The 8,287-nt window shown below is 38.4% G+C and overlaps 1 pseudogene; it reads left to right on the forward strand.

Moving 5' to 3' along the window:
- The first annotated feature begins 683 nt into the window (after window positions 1-683).
- Window positions 684-1,632, forward strand: LOC100617942 (olfactory receptor 56B1-like; annotated as a pseudogene).
- Window positions 1,633-8,287: the final 6,655 nt, after the last annotated feature.

An 8,287-nucleotide genomic window follows, 5' to 3' on the forward strand; every position in this document is an offset into this window, starting at 1 on the left:
AGATCGGATTTACCTATTTCCTGATCAACAACAATAGAGATACTTGGAATAACAGAATCAGGTCTTGGAAACTACATTCTCCACCCTACTCAGTGTTTAACAAGATTAGGAAGGGCTTCAGCAAACTCAAGATTTAATTATTTGAGAATATGGCCTTCAACAGAAATGTGCAAAAAAAAGGACAGACCTCTGGATGGTCCTAGGTCAAACTTGAGCCACCATTGGCACATGTGAGATTCAGGAAGGGAGGTAGAGGACAGCCTCTGGAGTTCCTGTGAGGAGAACAAGAGGGCAGTCGAGGCTTGTGTTTGTTGTTGGAGGAGCCCCACAGACTGCTTTCCTTCAGATTGGTCACATGAGTGATAAGGACTGATCCCTTTCCCTGCCTTGGCTATCCAAGGCCTTAATGCCCTCTTTGGCTCAGCCTGAGCCAGAGTTCTGAGTTAAACTTCTTTCCTTCTCTTCCTTTTCCTTCCCCCACCCCCCCCCCCCCCGCCTCTCTCTCCCTCTAATACTTTCTTCCTCCTGTTGTAATTAAAACACCATAAAATTTGGCAGCTGACTTGAGTGTTTCATTTAGGAATTACATAAGTGAATTCCTTGGCGACCTTAAATTAACATATATATATATATATATATATATATATATATATATATATATCAGTCTTTTAAAGTGATTTCAATATCACACTGTCCAACAATCCAACATCTCCTATTTCCAAGTCACTGAATTCATTCTTTTGGGGCTTTCAGCCATTCACAGCTGGCAACACTGGTTCTCTCTGCCCCAGGCATTCCTCTACCTCTCAGCTCTGGCTGCTAATCTTCTCATCCTGCTGATCATCTGGAAAGAGACTGTCCTGCATCAAACTATGTATGAGTTCCTGGGCATCCTCTCTGTTTTGGACATAGGCCTAGCCACCACAATCATGCCCAAGATCCTGTCTATCTTCTGGTTTGATGCCAAAGCCATCACCTTCTCTGGGTGCTTCACTCAAATGTTTGCCATCCATTGCTTTTCGGGCATGGAGTCAGGCATCTTCTTCTTCATGGCTATTGACAGATACATAGCTATTTGCAATCCTCTCTGCTACCCCTACATCATCACAATCACCTTTGTCTTAAGAGCTTGTGCATTCTTAGTGCTTAGGAATGTCCTATTGGCCATGCCAGTGCCTGTATTGACTGCCCAGAGGAATTACTGCCTTAAAAATGAGATGGATCACTGTCTATGCTCGAACTTGGGAGTCACCAGCTTGGCTTGTGATGATAACAGACTCAACCGTATTTATCAGCTGGTCCTGGCCTGAATGGTAATGGGTACTGACTTGATTATAATCATCCTTTCTTAGATACAGATTCTTCACTCTGTGCTGAGAGAGAACTCTGCAGAAGCTGCATCCAAAGCCCTGAGTACCTGTAGCTCCCACCTCATTCTCATTTTCTTTTTTCTACACAGTCATTGTTGTGATTTCTGTAACTCACCTGGCAGAAAGAAAATATTCCCTAATCCCTGTGCTCCTTGATATACTGCACAATGTCATCCCCCCAACCCTCAATCTGATGTTGTATGTACTCAGGACCCATGACCTTAGGGAAGGCTTCTATAGAGTGCTGAGACTATGTCCATGAGCAAGCCAATCCAAAGGAATGGGGTTCACAAAGGACTCTGGAAGCTTGAGAAGGTTTATAATGCATCTCAGTGAGACCAGAGGCTCACTCAAGTTGGTTTTTGGTTATGATTATGATCTTTTTATTGATAATTATCACAACCCATTCTTACTCTTGAATCTCATGAAACCCCCCACAGAAAAGCTACTGAGTGTGCTTAAGGTTTCCTATCTCTTGAGCTTTCCTTCCACATTCTATGGACACCATTTATTAATATATAATCTCAAAGATTCTTTCACTCCATTATCATAAGTCTATTAATATCAAATGAGATGTCAGAGATGATCACCTAAAGGATTTGCCACTGATAGGAAGGATATTTCATGCAGAGTCCAAACGGAATCTACAATCTTTTTGAGATTCTTTACATATTCCTGTCTGCAGGTGACATTGGGCTGATTTCTCCAGAATCCTAAAGGAGCTACTTGGTGAAAACCAAGATCACTCAAAAGACTGCCTCTTATAATTTCTGTGTTCAATGGGTACTCCCATTTTATCATGCTCCAAAGCTTAATAAGTTCTTCTGTTGAAAGAATTTGTGATTTGGGAAGTGCAGGTACTATTTAACATCATATATTAAAGAAAATAATACCCAGATCAATGAAAAGCATGGTCCTTGTCTACCAAGACATCAAAAGTGAAAGCTGGAATTCAACAGCACTTATTCTTACTACAAGCTGCAAGTATTTTCTCCTTAAGAAGAAAAATGTCAAACTTTTAAATTTGGTTTAACTAGAATTATCTACTTTATCTTTTATGGTCACCTGTAGCTTTGTTTTGTTTTGTTAAGAATTCTACCTTTTTACATGAATATAATTGAACATTATTGTGTTGTAAGAAATAAATGAATATGATAAATATTGGGATGACCAGGAATACATATACAAACTGAACCAATGTGAAGAAGAACCAGTAGCAAAATATACACAGGCTACAAAAATGTAAATAGACAAGAGCAAATCATAAAATGAATGCTGTAGAATTATGACCAAGCTTGAATCCAAAGAAGAGACATAAGGATGCACCTTCTACCATTCTTTGCAGATGTGAAGAACTTTGTGCATGAAATAATACATGTAATGTACAATTTTGTTTATATATTTGTTAATTTTGCTCAACATTTCTTTCTTCCACTTTACCATAAAAAAATAGTTGTCTCATAGGGGAAGATGGAGAAAAATATTTGGATATATAGGTTATGTGAGCACAAAAGAATTCAATAAATAATGAAAATAATAAGATAACTAGAATTTATATAGTGCTTTTACAGTTCGTAAAGTGCTTTATAAATATCATCTCATTTTGTCTTCACAACAATCCTGGGGGATACATTCTAAATTCTCCATTTTATAGATGAGAAAATCAAGGTAGAATGAGGCTAAGATTATTTCATACTTGTAATATGAATCTTAATTATATCTGGTAATGTTAACTCCAAAAGAAATTTTATGCATTTTGTAGTTCCTTTGAATGCAATTTCCTTCATCTTATCTTCCTGTTTTGTTAATACAATGTAGAAATGCAAACAATTCTGTGGATTTGTTTTACATCTTGCTACTTTGCTAAATGTATCAATTGTGTCAATTAGTGTTTTAAGTGAAGAGTTTTCTAAGTATCAAACTCCTTTTATCCACCTGGCCACTATGTGTTCAATCAAGAGTGCTTCTTTTTCTTTTGTATTTATTCTTCCTTAAATTTAGGTGAATGAGGATCCTGAAATGGACTTTTCCAGGAAGATATTTTATGAATTTGGTAGATTTTGATGTTCAATTCAGAAGTCTTGTCAGAGGCCTTCCTGTGACTAGAGTCAATATCAGTCTATCAGAGTGGTAGTGACTACTAACAAAAGAAGTAGCTGCAAAAAGATATGGAAAGATAGTCACCCAGGCCCATCAGAACTTTGAGAGATTGAGATTGGACTCTAGACATCAATGGACTCTAAGAAATTACTAATCTGTGGATCTTAGCAGAGAGTTACTCCTAAGGGAATTTCATGGGGAGAAAAAGACTTAAGAGTCAGGAGTAAGGAAATTCGCCTTGGCCACATGTTATTTGTACATGCGTTATTATTAGTGTATTTTCTTCCCATTAATGACTATTATTAGTCATTCTTCCCAATTACCTTGTGTGTGCAAGGGAATTGTACCAAGTTTGAGAATAATTCTTTTGTAATTCCTGTTCTAGCTATGTATTTTCAGTAAACCCTGTCTGTAAAAGTATGAGAGTTTGAATGGTTGGTTATTAATGGAAAGTACACTGGTGAGGGCTCCGAACATACAACAATAGAAATCTCAGATGCTCAGAATTATCTTTAGAACCATTTGGGAATCCAAACTATGCAGTTGAATGTCAGGGAAATGAACCTAGGGAAAGGAGAGGTGCTATTATCATTGTATCTCTTGTAAATAATGCTGTACTGTTGTGATTAATTCCTAGAATGAGATTTCTTTCTCTCCTGTGTGCTTGTAAATTTTGTTGTTTGATACTATAATTGTGAAGTTTAACTGGGATATTTTTGATGAACTTAGAATTCCTGTTGGTACATTTTCCAGAGTTTTATTTTGCTATTTCCTTCCAATATGTTTGGACAATTTTTCAGTATGGTTTCCTAAAAGATACAATTCCTATTTTTCTGGAAGATCTTTGACGCTGGTGTTATCTATTATCATCTAATTTTCAAGCGTGAATAGGACATGGTAACACCAAGAACACAAGGCTGATGAGCAAATATTTAGTTATTGTTTTTCTGCCAAAATTACTTTGTATGGCTTCCTTAAATTTTCCCCTTTCTGTCATTGTTATTGTTATTCTCTTTAGGAACATTCTTCTCATAATATTCTTAATGAATAAAGAAATAAGTGTAGAGTTAAATTATACTGTATTTAAATCATTCAGTACTTGAGTGAAAACCTCAAAAAAAAAAGGCATAATAATGCCATTTTTGAAGGAATGTTCTAGTAGCATGTACCAGGAAATTATGCTTTATTATATTGTGTTTAATATTCTCATTGGACATGGATAAAGATATCCCTTAAATTGATATCCCTTTAAAATTTAGATATGCATTATGAGAAGGTACACTTAGGTCATTGGTGATGGAGTCAAACTGCAAAAATATCAGGACAAGCTAAGACATTGAATTAAATGTAATAAGATAAATTTTATTTTAAAAACTATAAAGTCTTATCATTGGGTTTGAGAGATAAGAGAAAGACTTAGAGTCTAGGGGTGGGTTTATGGTTGTTCTAAGCTCTTTTCTCTTCTTGAAACACCTATAAAATATTATATTCATTTCTCAATGCCACCATTTAGGAAAATCTTAACCCAGAGAGCATCCATAGGAAGGTGACAAGGATGGTGAAGGCCTTTTATGCCATATCATAATAGGATTAGTTGAAGGAAATGTATTTTTTTTTTGTCTCACAGAAGAGAGGGTGTGGGGATGCAATAGCTTTGTTCAAATACATGTGCTGAACTAGCATGTAGAAGAAGGATCAGACATTTTTTAGTTAATCCAAGAGGGCAAAACTAGAAATAAAGGACTAAAATTTCAGAGTCAGATTTTGGCTTGATGTATGGAAAATGTTCTTGAACACAGAACTATTCAAATGTGGAGTGGTTCAGGGAATGGTATGTTCCCTAATAGAGAACTTTAAGTAGAAGCACTAGTTGTTTGTTCTTTGTTTCAAAGAGGACCAATGACCCCACAAGGAGATGTCTTGACTTGCTCTATGAATTGAATTTGTGAGGCAGAATTGCACAAAGTTATCAGTCTCATTCTCTCTTCTGGGATCATCCAATGTCCAATGGCAAGACAAAAGACAGGATGACTGGTGATGGCCCAGGAGGCAATGAATGGCCTTAATATCTTTGTTGTCTGATCAAGCTCTGAGTATTCCACAGCACCTGCTTCAGCCACTTCCATGCCTTTGGAACAAGTTTTCTGTCAGGGAAAGTCTTCACATGCTTGGGGTAAACATGTCCCTATCTCACAAAAGGGTTTGAAGCCTGTTTTACCCATTGCTTTATCTAGTTACCTTAAGAGGTAATCACTGGTAACATCACTCCTTGCTTCCTGTAGTTTCTTTCAGATTAGAAGAGAATGATCCCATAACTCTCCATTTTGGGTTCTGAATTTAGGCAGAAAACATTATTTTAAGAGAGTAGCAGGGCTTATAGTTTATTATTATTCAGTTGTGACCAATCCTTTATGACCTCATTTGGGGTTTTCTCATCTAAGATCCTGGAGTGGTTTCCTTCTCCAGATCATTTTACAGATGAGCAAATGAGGCAAACATGGTTATGACTCACCCAGGGTTACACAGCTAGTAAGTGTTTGAGGTCAGATTTAAAATCAGGTCTTCCTGATTCTGAAGGAGGTCAGAACAACCTCCCTCTGGGGGTCAGGAGTAAACTCTTGCCCAAGTCAGCATAACCATTCCAGCAGCTAAGCAGACACTCCCTGTATTGTGAACCCCTCAGCTAGCTGCAACTGCCAAATCATGATATCCTATTGTTCAACATTTCATGGTAGCCCCCTATACTATAAAAGGTGTTCCCCCAGTCAAGCCAGGGCACCCCCCCTTCTTTGGGGAAGCCCTAGCATGCGCTAGAAATAAACGGTGATCCTTTGCTTACTTGCATTGTCTCCATGTCTCCATTCTTGGGGGATTTTCTTGAACCCTACATTTGGTGCATTGGCCGGGAATCCTACACAAGTGGACCACTGGAACACGGACACCAGGTTAGTGTGAGTGTGGGCAGTAGCAACGTGTGACTGAACATCCAAATGGTCTTTTATGGGGGGCTGGCTGACTCTTGAGGATATATGGCTTAGTGGTTGGGAGATTTCGTGCTCTGCGGATTATATAGAGACAACCTATGCCAAGTCCTGAGGCTAAAGTCTCCAGTCCTACCAGTGTGTGAGTGTGGATTCCCTTAGTATCTGGTTCCTGTGTCCCACGAGGGGCCAGGCCAGAAAGGCTGAGAAGCTATTTGGTGATGAATGTTTGAGTTTGTATTACTGCCAAGAATTTTTGTCTGTGACATCGAGGATTTCTGCCTGAGATATCGGGGGGGGGGGGGGGAGGGGGCTGGTGGCAGAAAATCCTCATTTGTTGTTTATGCCCAGAGGATTTCTGCCTGAAATATCGGGGGGGGGGGGGCAGAAAATCCTTGTTTGTTGATTTTGCTGAGAGGATTTCTGCCCAGAATATGGGGGGGCAGAAATTCTTATTTGAAACTTTTGCCCAGAATATAGGGGGTCCCTCTGCCTAGTTTGGAACTAGGGCTCCGAGGCTGGACCTCAGTTACAGGGGTTGGAGTCCCCTGGGGCTTAGATCTTGTCTGTGAGGGCTTAAAAAAATCCCCTGGGGCTCAGAGCCCAACTTCGAGATTCGTAAACTTGCATGAAATAGATTTCTGGGTTAACCCAGAATGACAACTGGGTCTCGTCTGTCAAATCAATACAATTGAATATCAGAAAAATAAGAGACCCTCATCTCTTCCTGTTTCTCCAGAGAACTTGCTGTCTGTCTCTTTGTCTGTCTTGTTCTTTTTGTTATCTGTGTCTCTATAACCCTAAAAATAGGACAGGTTCCCTCTACTCCCTTGCTCCTAGTTTTAGCTCATTGGCCTGACTTCAAAGTCAAATTAAGGGCCATGACTGTGCAGCTGGAGACACCTCCACTGCCTCCACCACCTACCACGCCCCTGCACATTGGACAAGGGGACAAGGCAGGCCCATTTCCCCTAACCCCAAGAACAACCCCCTTTCTTCCACAATGGCCCTCCCCACCCGAACAATAGGGCCGATGGTTCCAGGGTTTTTTTGTTTGTTTGTTTTATCTTAAGATTAATTCTAAGGGTTGATGCGTACAACTTGAGTGGATTGCTAATGATTGTGATATGGTACAAATGTAATTTCATGTATTGTGGTAACTGTCAGTTAAATGTGAAATGTTAGATTTTATGGAGCACAACAAAACTCATGGTTAGATGGTTTTGTTAGATGTTGCAATGCATAATGGTTTCAATGAATTTGAGAATTGTCTAAATGTGATTGATAGCCAGCCTGACACAGAGTGGGAATGTTTTATTCTATAAGGACAGAAATTGTACTGGCTATTTTATAGATGTAAAAGTTATCCAGAAAAAGTTGTTATGTTGTTGAGAAGAACTTATTCTAGAATTTACACTTGGGATTTTTCAAATCAGATGTTATTTTAATGTATGTGCTGTCAGAACTAGCAACAAGAAATCATATGCCACACAAGAAGTTTTTAAAGTGATTAATCTGTGCATGGGATTTAATAATACAAGTACTAAGAATTTGGTATTTTGCAAAAGAGGGAATTTCTAAATGGTGTTGTCTTTAACTAAGGTTATATGGATTGTTTTTAAAAAATATGTGCACAATGTATAGGAAGGAATTTGTGATCTAGAGATGAACATGTATTCAGATACAAATTAAGTGTGCATTTGTACTATAGAGAGAATTAAGTTTTCCACATAAAGAGGTTAAGGGTATATGATATGCAAGCAGTATAAGACAAATTTGACCAGCCCTGAAATCAAGAAGGGCTTGTCATGAGGATTAAATACAATTCATTACAGT

This window comes from Monodelphis domestica, chromosome 4 (genome assembly GCF_027887165.1).
Source record: "Monodelphis domestica isolate mMonDom1 chromosome 4, mMonDom1.pri, whole genome shotgun sequence".
NCBI classification, from domain to species: Eukaryota; Metazoa; Chordata; class Mammalia; order Didelphimorphia; family Didelphidae; genus Monodelphis; species Monodelphis domestica.